The following is a 13,459-nucleotide window of genomic DNA, read 5'->3' on the forward strand; positions in this document are numbered from 1 at the left end:
TCACAATTTCCAAATTCTGGAGGAAGGGGGGTGCGATCCCAAGATCAGCCTGGGTCGAGACCCTAGACCACATCGAATATATGGAGGAGCTCAAGAGCTCGGACTCAGAAAGGAACAACCCAGGCTTCTACGAAACCTGGGCGGTATGGAACAACTTCAGAAACTCTCCGGCCTTTCTTAGATGGCTGGAAGAGGGCCAGCCCTGATCGGTACTTGGAACCCCTGTACATCTCCCACTACTAAGATCTCAAACGTCAAAAGCAGGAAAGACCTCTTCCCAACCCCCCTCCCTCATCCCTTACACATGACCCCATCATGTACTTTCCCTAATTTCTTCTCTCATCCTTTTCTTACTCTCTACCTCCAAACCCCGCCTTCTCCCAAATTTTTTGTTCGGTTGATGACGGTTTAAACGACAACTCCCAGAGAGCGCCTTCCCAGTCCATTAGGCCTCCCTAAATCTAGTTCGCCGCTCCTTGGTGACCCTCTCCTCTTCCAACATCTGTCCCTCTCCCTACGGCTCAACTTGGAGAGAGGTGATTCTCATACAGTCTGGGAAGGGCCCCATGGGCTTGGGGCGGAGGGAAGGAGATCACTCATCCTCAAGTTCTAGAAAGGTTATATTTCCAATGTTGTAGCCTATCACAGCTATTTTCTAATGCATGTTTGTTCTTCTATGAAAATATTGATAATAAATACATTTTTGAAAGAAATGCATGAGAAATTCCTAACCCTTGTAGGATCTCCTGAAGTATCTGGCCGGTGAAATGTGTACCTCCATTACTTTCTATCTACAAATTACTTTGTTCACCAATTTCTTAGCTGTAGTCTTAGCGTTGTCATTTTTTTTTTACAGGCCAAACAAACAAATTTGAGCGATAATCATGTAGGGGAAATGCAAAAAAAAAAAAAAAGGACCCACTATTCGTTCACAGGTTCCTTCATTCAGCATAAAAACCATTGCTGGATTGCGGGCTTGTCAAGCCTAAACACTCCCTGCTGAGCACTTAACATAGAGGGTGAAGCGCTGAGCGAGTAGCCCACTAAACAGCGGTGAAGTCTGTCAATGAAAATGCTCTGCACGAGCAATAACAGACTAAGGCTGCATTCCCACGAACGTATATCGGCTCGGTTTTCACGACGAGCCGATATACGTCGTCCTCATGTGCAGGGAGGGGAGGATGGAAGAGCAAGGAGCAGGAACTGAGCTCCCGCCCCCTTTCTGCCTCCTCTCCACCCCTCTGCACTATTTGCAATGGGGAGAGGTGGGACGGGGGTGGGGCTAATTAGAGGAACTTAGCCCTGCCCCATCCCGCCTCATTTCATTGCAAATAGTGCAGAGGGGTGGAGAGGAGGCAGAGAGGGGGCGGGAGCTCAGTTCCTGCTCTTGGCTCTTCTATCCTCCCCCCCCCCCCCCCCCCCCTGCACATGAGGACGACGTATATCGGCTCGGCGTGAAAACCGAGCCGATATACGTTCGTGGGAATGCAGCCTTAGGCCTTAGTCACACGGGCGTTTTTTCACGCGATTTTCGGATAGCATGACGGATGCACATCCGCAAATCGCGTGACCGGTGCGCGCAAGTCGCCCGCAAATCGCCCGAAAATCTGCTCCTAGCCGCATTTCATTAGAAACGGGCCGGAGCTGTCCAGCGCATTGCATTCAATGGAGACGGCAATAGAGCCGGCTCCATTTAAAGCAATGCGCTGCGGGCGAGCCCGGGATGAATTGTCGGGAAGGGCTTAAATATATAAGCCCTTCCCTGCAATTCATCCTAAAATGTGTAAAAATAAAAAATATATATATACTCACGTTCTCCCGGCAGCCGGAGCTCCGCGCGGCCGTCCTGCAGTGGGTGTGAAGGGGGTGTGAGTCAGACCTGCCCCCTGATTGGCTCAGCGCTGAGCCAATCAGAGGCATGTCTCACTCACACCCATTCATGAATTCATGAATGGATGCGAGTCAGACCTGCCCCTGATTGGCTCAGCGCTGAGAGGCAGCAGTCACTCACCCATTCATGAATTCATGAATGGGTGTGTGAGTGAAACCTGCCTCTGATTGGTCAGGGCTGTGACCAATCAGAGGCAGATCATTCAGCAGGCGGGGATTTTAAAGCCCCGCCGGCTGAATAGTGCCGAGAAGCACTTCAGGAGAACTGACAGCGGCCGCGGCTGGACTCCGGCTGCAGTGGAAAGGTGAGTATACAATTTTTTTTTTATTTTAACACATTTTAGGATGAATTGCAGGGAAGGGCTTATATATTTAAGCCCTTCCCGACAATTCACCCCGCGCACGCCGGCAGCCCATTGCTTTCAATGGAGCGGCTGTATTGCCGGCTCCATTGAATTCAATGGGCAAACATCGTTCTTCTCTGTCACAGCTGTTACAGCTGTGGCAGAGAAGAATGATTTGTCTTCTATATGTTCTCAATGGGGTCGGCGCTGCTGCCGCCGGCCCCATTGAGCGCATATAGAGAAGAGAACAGGAATCGCAGATCGCAGATAGGTGCGATCTACGATTTCTGTTCTATAATTTATCGGACGAGTGCATAAAAAGCGCTCGTGTCCGATACCATTGCAAAGCAATGGTTTTATAAAATCGCCAGACGCATGCGCAAATCGCGGCTAAAAACGCCCGTCTGACTAAGGCCTTAGAGGTAATGTCAGCACTCATGCAGTCGTTTACCAGACTGTCAGCCCATTAAAAAGGATTAATACTTGTCCACTATTAACCCTTTCCAATCCAATTTTGGATTCAGGGTTTCCTAGAAAACTTTTTGCTGTTCTACAACAGTGCCATCTGCTGGCTGAAGCCAGTGTGTGTGCGCGAGAGAGGCTCTGACAGCAGAGTGGCTGGCAATAGACGGTAAGAAAACCCTGTTGGACATCTTCTGACATTGGAGCTGTACCAGCTTCAATCAGAATGTAGGAAGACATCAGACAGTGGATTGGAAAGTGTTAATTGTCTTTTTCAAATTACTAATCTGTCACTGAGCAGAAAAAGACTTAAAACATAGGCCTCATGCCCATGTCCGGGTCAGATTCCGACTGTGAAATCTCACAGCAGAATCAGACCTGGCAACCCCCAGAGACCCTATACTCACCTCCTGTCCCAATCTGCCGCAAGTGTCTTGCCCGGGACACATGCGCAGGGCAGATTCCCACGATACTTCCACAGTTCCTCTTGCGCAGAATATCGTGGGACGAACGGCTTCGATTGACTGCAATGGAAGTAGTCCGTGCAACTTTTTTTTTTTTTGCCCGCACAAAATAGAACCTGCTGCGATTCTCCTCCACGAGTGGAAAATCACAGTTGGTTTCTGCTTGTGGGCTGGGAAGAATCTTTTAACACAGCATGTCTATAGACGGTCATTGCTACGGAATTTGTGGCGGGAGTCTGGCCGTGAATTCCGCAGTAATAATCTGTCCGTGGGCATTAGCCCTTAACCTTTATTTTTGCTTCATTAAATTAAAGTGGTCTGTCTTGATGACTGGCTTTAACATTGTTATAGTCAGGCCTAGAAGGTGCCATTGTGCTCTCCAGAGGCATGAATAGTTATTGAGCAAATAAGGGCGATGGAACAATACCTCTGCAGCGCCACCTACTGGATAGCAGCATTCCTGCAAATCAATGCCTGACCCTTCATACAGGTCTGTAGAGCAATAATATGGAATTGAAAACCAAGCCGGAATTTACACACAGACAGCTGTTTCTAGATTATTGAACATCACAGAAACTGCAGTTTTAGAAGGAGTTTTTGCTCTCAGACTTCTTTCACATGAGCGCATATCGGCCGGCCATTTTCACGGCCGGCCGATATATGCTGTGATCTGATGCATTAGATTCCAATGCATCAGATCACATGGGCGCATTTCTGAGACGTAAAAGTGCCTGGCCAGCCGATATAGCACCGGGTGCGTTTACACGTTTACATAGTTCCAGGACTATGTTTTGGGCCGAGAATGTCGGCCGCTGCATAGGCTCCTATGGGAGCCCATGGCAGCGGCCGTAGGTGGGAGGGAGTTTAGCAGTGTGGCTGTGTCCATAGCAATCAATGGGAGGAGGCGGGGCGGATCGGTGCTTAGTTCCGCCCTGTCCCACCCCCTCCCATTGCACAGACCGAGCAAGGAGGAACAAGAGGTGAACCTGCGATGGGGAGGGAGGGAAAATGGGCAATGGCCTGGTGAGCTCGGCGCATTTGCATCGGCCTCACCAGGCCATATGAACGGACGCACAAACGTTTGTTTTGTGCGACCGTTCACCAGATTCTTCACTATCAACGTAGCGTATATCGGCCGACCAATATGCATTCGTGTGAAAGAAGGCTAACTTCATACGGGCGGGCGTGTGAAGCGCGGACCTATATCATGCTCCCCATCATGTGAAATAACCACTGATGCAAGGCGTTTTTAATGTCAAAACAGTCTCGTATCACTCATCATGGAGTTTCTCCCAATGGGAGTCCTTGCATCTCATTGTGTGCACCCAAGTGGTGCAATGCTGCTGCCGGCCCCATTGAACACAATGGACGCTGCGATGTGAGAGCACGTAGAAAGATAGGACATGCTGCGATTTGTTTCCTGCATCGCGGTGCCGTGCAGGAAAACACCGCTCATGTTTATATCTCCATTCAAAAGAACGTGGTTCATATTTGTGCGCCTCACAATGCACAAATGTTGCACGATTTTCTTGTGCATGTTTTTTTAATGAAGTCGAACACATGAACGATATTTTCTCTTACAGCAATGCTGTCACGAAAACTGAACAGATCCCATTAATGGGTCGAATATATGACAGATCCATTTGGCCAATGCATGTCAATTTCCTATTCGTATAAGGGCTCATATCCCCGCTGGTGATTGCTGAAAAATGCGCATTTTTCAGCTGTCTCCATTAATACTATAATAATGGAGACCTATGCTATGGAAATCCGCAGTAAAATAGAACATGCCGTGATTTTTTTCCCCTGCAGCGGAAATCCGCTGAAAACACTGACAGGCAAAAAAGCTATTAGGTTCAATAGAACCTAATAGCTGTTATTCTGGTGTGGGGAACGCGGCAGAAATCTGTCCATGAACATTAGCCCTGAGGCACAGAATTAGGTCAAGCGGACATTTCTGTGTCAGTGTTATCACCATAGGGCTTGAATTCTGCACCTTTTAAAATCAGTGCTGTTAAATTCCACAGCAGCAAAGCTTTCTGCTGCAGAACTAAGCCCGAATGCACACGACTGGCAGGTGACCCCTGCGTACCTGTTTGGTTTCTTATCTGTATTGCGAACGTGCAGGCCGGTGCACATGTGCAGTACAGATAATGTCGCGCTGTCGCTATGCAATGTAGCGGGATCCGCAACCTTTCCACAATGTTGATTGCAGAAGGGCCGTGGGTTGGATGGCTTCCATTGACTGCAATGGAAGCCATCCATGCAGAATCCGCATAGAATCGCAGCACGATGCGACTTCTCCCCCGCAAGCGGAAAATCACATTTACGGTTGTGTATAGGACATTGCGTTTTGCCATAGCATGCTATGGGCGGTATTTGCTGCAGAATCTGCTGGCCGTCCCCCGCTTTGGTTTCCGCAATGCAAATCCGCCCCTGTGCATTAGGCCTAAGGATGTCTTGCAGATTTGTTGTTGTGGACTTCTAACACCAGAGATGTAATTCCACACTTAAAGTCTGCAGAAACAAACCCAAGAAATCCCACAAGATGTTTCGTACAACACATTTTGCAGTTAAAAACTCAACAAATCCAGACTAATTGACAAAAATCCACATCCTGTGCGTCTTGTGCAGTTTTTCAATATGCTGTGAATTTTAAATCCACAGCATGCCTATTTATGCTGAGAAGTTACACCGTAGATTTCAACTCTCAAAATAAAAGGGTTAAAATCCGCAATTGATGCATGGTAAAAACTGCAGCAAAATTTGCACCATGTATATGTGGATTTTACCATTATGGTTTTGCAGCGTATTTGCTACAGGTTTGCCATGGGCATTCTACAGTGGACAAGTGTAAACGTAGCCTTAGGCCAGCTGCACACTTAGGCTGGGTTCACACACGCTGGAATCCTAGCTGAAATCTTGCGGTTTGTCCGCAGTGAAAAACCACAAGATTCCACCAGGAAAAGCGCTACCTCAAAACCCACGGCACTTAACCGCGGGTTTTGAAGCTGCCCGGCCATTCGCTTTTCCGCTGTGGCCACCATTTCCATAAGAGAGCACGGCCACAGCGGAATAAAAATAAAAAATGGACATGCTGTGGCTAGCGAATCCGCGCCGTAGCGCCGGTTTTGCTGGACGTATTCGCCGTCCCGAGATTAGCGGACGCAGGTGGATTTGCCGCGGCGAAATTCCGGACTGAATTTCCGCGGCAAATCCGCCCTGTATGTACCCAGCCTTACCGTATATGCGCCTCAGAGGCTCGGATGCAACTTTCCTTAGACGCCACACTGGCAACCTGTAAATTGGCCTACATTTGCATGTCCAAATTCTCATCCGTGATGAGTTTTTTCCATGCAGTCCATCCACCACGGCCAACCAATAGTGTGTGCTACTGCACAGCCGAAAAGCAGGTTAAAAAAAACGAGAAAAAAAAACATTAGCGTATCGGAGGGCTTAGGGTGCTATTACATCTTTCCTGTAAAACGCACATAGATTGTGGCTGGCACTCTGACTCTTCAATGCAGTCACTATGATGTGTCTAGGTGCCAGCTGCACTTGGCATTTCTCCACCTGTGTTTTGCACCTAGCAAGTGGGGTGATGCTGCCAACTGCCCCATTGAAAACCATGAGCGCTGCAATGCACGAGCCCACAAGAAGATAGAACATGCAGCGACTGGTTTCCTGCATCGCGCCATGGTGCCATGCAGGGAAAAAAAATCACTTGTGCCTGACCCTATTCAAAAGAATTGGGTACATATTCAGGCATCTTGCAACGCACAAATCTGGTGCGACTCTCTCAGCCATGTGAAAGCGGCTAATGTGTTCAATGGCTTCATTCACCTGCGCAAAAAACCCCAACAAACGCAGCATGCTCAATTTTCCTGTGCACAAAAATAGCACATATTAACCTTTTTATATAACTATAAACCGAAGAACAGAAAAATGGAAAAAGTGATCCAATAAAATTCCCATTGATTTTAGGGATTTATTTTATTTCAGTTTGCAGGAATGACTTGCAGGAAAAACAAAACAATAGAATGGACCCCTTAGGGTTCCCATACATTGTACTCTATGGGGTACTGTTTTGTTTACTAGATCCATTACAGCTGCGCACATGCGGTTGGAAAACAGGGCTACATTTCAATGGGAAAGAATGGATCAGTTTAAAAACTGGTCAAAATGGATGTAAATTGATGCAAACTGAAGCTTCCCATCTGGTTATATTTTCTGTTTTGAAAAAAGAAAAAAGTGACCCGTTAATAACCGATAAAAGAACGCTTTAGTTTAAAAAAAAAAGCGCTGGCGCAAGATAGTACGTTAATGAGGTCTATAGCAAAATACTAAACAGTCTGTGTAAAGTTTCTCTTTATTTTCGAAAATAGCAGCATTCTCTACCTATGCTCTTACTTGCTGCCATTTTCCCGACAGGCTTGAAAAATGCCAGAAACACATGTACAAAATATCACACAAATACCTAAAATACTAAAAAAATACTATTTTAATAGTTTAACCATTTTTAAAACCCAGAACAAGAGTGTGTAGGGGGCTTTAAAAACAAAACTTATCAGTGGCAAAGTCAAGTATGTGAACACAGACCAATACCAAGATAGTCCAAAAAGCCCCCTCGGGCGACTATAATGCACATCTATAGCGCTGCTTTCACTAACTAGTTGGCTCACATGCAGAACCATTTAAGCACCGCTAGGTGGCGCTGTCTACTTATTGTCCTGCACACTAGGAAGTGTTTATACTGGACCTCACGACGGGTCGCTGTAAGGGACAAAAAAAAAATCTCGAGCCGCTTGGCGCCTTGAAAGGTAAGAAAACTGTTCCAAGATTGTGTTAGTTCCTATAATGCAGCCTCCTCCGTAGTGGCGGCATCTACAGCTCTTTATGATGCTGTTTCATTGTAGACACAGTGACCGTCCAGCATGATGATGGAAGCTCCTGGCAGGCAAGATGGCGCCCTCCAGTCATGAGTAGTGCTGGTAGGACTAATATAGCTGACTGTGCTGAGACATGCAGTAGAGCTTGTGAAGCCTTCATGGTTCTGCAGGGAACACCTCAGGGTGCTGCCCTCACTGTGCTTGTGCTCTGCCCCCCATCTGTAGGGGCTCTGGGCCTGATGACAGTAAGGGAGCGTTCACACGTTTGTCGCCGCGCTGTGAGATTACGGCTGTGGGCCCCAAGAACAGCGCTGTGACGGAACTTCCCAATAGAAACGGGCAGGTCATTAGTGAGACGGACTCCGTTTGTGTGTCCGTTTTACGTGGCGTACAGAATAAGAGCGCATTCACACCGCATAATAAAACGGACACCAAAGTGGTTTCCCAACACAAGTGAACGCTTCCGTTTGTGTCCGTTTGGCGTTCTATCAGTGGTTTCTGCAGCAGTGACTGGCATCGCACAACGGGTTAAAAACAGAGTGGTGGCCGTGAATACTACCATTCCGGGGCTCTGTCACAATACGGTTTTCTGCGCCTGCGATATAACCCCCAGATGTGATCCCACAGTGTAGAGAAGAACATTCTGAGAGCGCCCCCTATGGACTCCCTCACACTGGCGATCGCAATATTGCTGCGAGGAAACTGTAGCACTATCGCAATATTGCTCATGAGATGTCTGAGCGTCAGCAATGCTTTTACTTCGCTGCCGCTTTCTTGCGCGTGTTCTCACAAGACGGTAGGAATTTCTAATGCGATAAAAAGCAGGTTCTATAGGGAAACCTGGGCGACTTAAAAAAAAAAAAAAAACGCTAAAAGATCGGACAACCTGCAATTTTTTTTTAAACTCCACATCACAAATGGGAATAAAACCAAACCATTGAAAATCATTGGTTTCATAACAGCATTTTCTCGCGCCTCGTGTAATTTTCTCACCAGTGTGAAGGCGCCCTAAGGCCTCCTTCCTACGGACGGATTTCCGCCGCGTAATACGCAGCGAAAATCCGCCGCGTTGCCCGCAGCTATTAGGTTCTATTGAACCTAATAGCTCAATGCTCACGGTGCGGAATTCCATTGCGAAATTCCGCACCGTGAAATCTCCCGTCCTCACCCGCGGCATGCTCTATTTGCCGCGGGTGTATGCGCGGCTGGCTTCCATTGCAGTCAATGGAAGCCGTCCGCTCACGCTATCTTCCGCTGTGGCACAGCGGAAGATAGCGTGAAATCGCCTCTCCGCCCTCCGCCGCTGCGTCATATGACGCGGTCGGCCTATCATATGACACGGCCGGCCGTGTCATGTGACGCTGTGGGCGTGTCTTGTGACGTGGCCGGCGTGTCACGCCGAAGTGCCATGCAGGACCCAGGACGCCGGATCCGCTGGTAAGTATGGGGTCCCTGGGGGGCGCCGTGACGGGCTTCGCCGGGGAATATTCCGCGGCGGAGCCTGTCACGGCCGTGTGCAGCCGGCCTAAGAAATAATTTCTTTCATTACATGGTCAGGATTGTGACAATGTTTTTGCATGTCGTCTTTTATCAGAGACCGGATTTCCAACTGTCTGCAAATTTCTGGTCGGTCCTTAAAAGTAGAGAACTTTTTCCAATATCCATGAAAAGAAAGGGGTGACTGATTTTTGAGGCACTTCTGGTAGGCTGCCTGTCCACAGCTGTGACCGAATATCACTAGCGATATTCCGCCACAGGGGATAAGGGGGAGCACTGCCAGGTCTCCGCAATGAGCCTATCTAATATCTGAGCTGATGTACTACTTGTATTAGGCCAAGCTCACATAGCAGGACTCTGTGTACCTCCTTCCACTGGATTGTATGTGACCGCGGTGGCTCGTCTGCGGTCATGCACAGTACTTTTAGTTTTTTCTTCCATTGTTTGTTTATATTTCCCATGCCATCGATAAGCGGGTACCCAGCGCCAATACACCATGTTAATTGCGGATGGGCTGTGGGTTGGACTGCCTGCAGTGACTTCAATGTGGGCTGTCTGGGTCAAACTAGAGCATGCTGCAATTTTTCTTCTGCTTGCAGAATACGCAATTCATATCTGCCAGTATGAATGAAAAATCGATAGTTTATGCCTTTCAATGCCTGTGTTTCGTTGTGGATCCTCCACGTGAACGGCAATTGCCTTTTCTGCAATTGGAATCTGTCCGTGTGAGATGTCCCCATGTCCACAGGTAGATCAGATTTCCACAGTGAGACCTGCAGAAACCATATATGGGAGATCGCGGATGTAATGGTTTTTCCGTGCGGATGTTCACAGATGTATTGCGGAAAAAAATCTGCAACCCGCCTCCTAGCCTTTTCTTCACCCACCTAAATGATTTTAATCTTCAAATCCGCAGTGCATCTGCAATTGTATTTGCGAAAGCACTGCGGATCGTCCGCATCCATTGACTTCTATTGAAATGGAGCATGCTGCAATTTGTTTTCCCGCACCAAACGATCCGCAAATCAAATCTGCATGCTTAAATTCGGCTGCGGATGCCAGTGCTTCCCCGTGGGCACTTTGAGTTGCAGATCTTCCGCGCAGAGTCTGCAAATCAAATCCGCCCATAGACATTGGGCCTTGGGGTCCTTTTTGGGCGAACTGACTCTTGTTTGCACAACCAAATGAGCGCATGATGTCACCACTAGATCTCTTCTCATGCAGCTTGTTTAGACAGGCAGATCATCCAGAATCATTCGATCTTTCACTTTCTCTGTATAAGCGAATTAGAGTGACTGAATGATTGGTGTTTGAGGCCGCTTTCACACAGCCAAGAACAATCACATGAGATTCTGCATGGGGTCATATACAGGGTTGTCCTGTCTTTAGACCTCATGACCGTGGCAGACTCTGCCAGTAGAATATTGCAGCAGAGTCCGTCATGGCAACCCCCCCCCCGGCAATTAGAACATGCCGCTGTTTCTATCACGCTGCGGAATTCCGCAGTAGATTTGCGCAGCATGAACATTGAGCTATTAGGTTCAATAGAGCCTAATAGCTGCGGGATAGTGCCGCGGATTTCTGCCGTATTTCACGCGGCAGAAATCCATCCATGGGCATTAGCCCTTAGGCGTTCCCTTTCACTCATGTTTAGACTGAATGATTATCTTTCACTTTCGCTCATTTGAGTGATACTTGTTCCGTCAAAAAGCACCTTTTTAGTCACGGCAGAATTCCCCTTCTACAGATTCTAACCATCATCTTACAGTTCATAGTAACTGCTGCTAAAGTGTTCACATCAGTTTTCTTATCACCGAGGTCGGCTTCACACAGACATATTAGTGCATGAAGCTCCTGCACGTGAAATACGCAGAATGGGCTCATTCACAAGTGTGTATTTTGCATGCAGAGTTGTGTGGTGCAGAATGAACCACAGCATGCTCGATTTTCATTCATTAAAGGATTTGCCCATTTCAATAGCTGGGCATAGATTTGTATTTTTGCGCACGCAATTGTGCTAAACTTGCGCAGGCAAAAGGTACAGTACAATATGCTGATGCCCACCCAAATACATGACTTTCATTTTGCAGAAGACTTTCTAATGTTAAAAACGCATTGCACAAAAATCACAAAGCACCAACTTGTGATGCGTTTTTAACATTAGAAAGTCCAATTAACAATCGCCTTAAAAAAACGTAGCGTTAACACTGCAATAAACAAATGCAAGTGTGTGGGAGCCGTTCTACTCGTACAGGGGTTGGCAACCTGATAGCTGCCAGGTGCCGGGTATACGATGGCAGGTTTCTCAGATGGTAATGCACAATAAGGTTTTCTGTAGTGCTGGCTGAACAGCGCTGCTTGGGTGCTGTGCACTTACACATCCGCACGCCGGGCATCACAGAATCTATTAAATAAGCAGAATTCACTCCGCAGGACTATTTTAGACAAATCCATTAGGGTGCATTCAGGCCTCTTTCACACAGGCGACAGCGATATCGGCGCTACAAAATCTCTGCGATAACGCAGCTATGGACGCGCAATTTTGTAGTGTCAGTGATGCTTTTTCTTGCGTCGCTGCTACCTGCAACTTTTATTAATGGCGAGAAAGTTAATAGGACTTTCTAATGTTAAAATCGCATCACATAAAAAGTTTGTGCGATGCAATAAACAAGGAGGCTCCATAGGGTAACATGGGCTACATAACCTCGCAAATCGCGGCTGTGTAGAACATGTTTTTTGTTTTTGTTTTTTTTCCTAGCAACATAGCATCAGACAAAACATCGCTAATGTGAAGGAACACATTGGTCGCATTGCTACAAAATTGCAAGATTTTGTAGCCCGTGTGAATCAGCCTCATGTGACGGTTTTAAGCAACAGCAAATCCACTTCATAATCTGCGGATTTGTTGTACTTCCACAGCAGATTTTGCTCCTTCAATAGAAAGAGTGAAATCTCCTGTGGATTTGCACCAAATGGTGCAAATTTTCAGCAAAGTGTGGTTAGTGTGTAAAGCTTGCACCACTACTCCGTCTGCACACATCACGCCTCGGCATCCATTGTAACCTCTTGGTGCTCGGCCTGCACTGTCCTATGAGCAGGACAAGAACTGTCAACTACAGGTCCATCTAGAGAAAGAGGCTCCCCCTATAGCAGTGTCTAGGGGAGCTTCCATGCAGCTTCAGCACTGCATCTACCAGCTGTCAGTCATTGATGTCACTCATGGCCCATGCAAGTCAAAAAGTGGGAGCAAATCTACTTAGGATGCATTCACACGGGCAGCTTGGATGTGGGTTTTTTTTTTTTTAAAGGGAAAATAAATTATATAATATTGCACACATGCAACATGGGGTTATTAAGCTTTTGCGGACACAATCTGTCCTCCACCTAGATTAGTAGTAACCCACATCCAGGCCAGAAAGTCCATTTCTTTTCATAACAGAACCTTCGTACTCTTGTAAATAGTCACAGTACACACATATATGCCATTCCCTGGCCACTCAAGAACACTGATGCACTAGCTAACCTGGCCGAGTGCCTTACACCCAAAGTCCATCATACCCAAGCAAGGTGTCATCCCCCGTCAGGACCCTGACTTTCAGCCACTATTTGGCTCTTCTCCCTGGAGCTACAGTCTCCCATTGACCTCCCAGGGACCTCTCATAGACTGAGTGTAGCAGGGCTGGAGGCTCTATTTACTCCCTGCCAAACCACACAAGTGTTCTTTAAATGACTAGCAGAATGACTGCTCTGCTCTGCTCTGCCCTCTGCAGGCCATCTGTGCTACTAGATTGCCACTAATACATATAGATATAAAATGTGTGGCATTGCTGCATCCGTAACAAGTTGTAGAATAGTTTGAAGACCCTTTTAATCTTGCATTGCAAATGCTATTAAAAAAAAAATCAAAATTTTT

General features: G+C 47.2%; 1 protein-coding gene across 1 annotated transcript in view; it reads left to right on the forward strand.

Annotated features, from left to right (window-relative positions):
* Positions 1-7,903: 7,903 nt before the first annotated feature.
* DHX40 (DEAH-box helicase 40) overlaps positions 7,904-13,459 on the forward strand; it is a 70,901-nt gene continuing 65,345 nt past the window's right edge. Inside the window, exon 1 of the mRNA XM_066574419.1 lies at positions 7,904-7,980. The gene's annotated coding sequence lies outside the window, so the exon portion shown is untranslated. The remainder of the gene's footprint in view (positions 7,981-13,459) is intronic.

Source organism: Eleutherodactylus coqui, chromosome 1 (assembly GCF_035609145.1).
Source record: "Eleutherodactylus coqui strain aEleCoq1 chromosome 1, aEleCoq1.hap1, whole genome shotgun sequence".
NCBI lineage: Eukaryota > Metazoa > Chordata > Amphibia > Anura > Eleutherodactylidae > Eleutherodactylus > Eleutherodactylus coqui.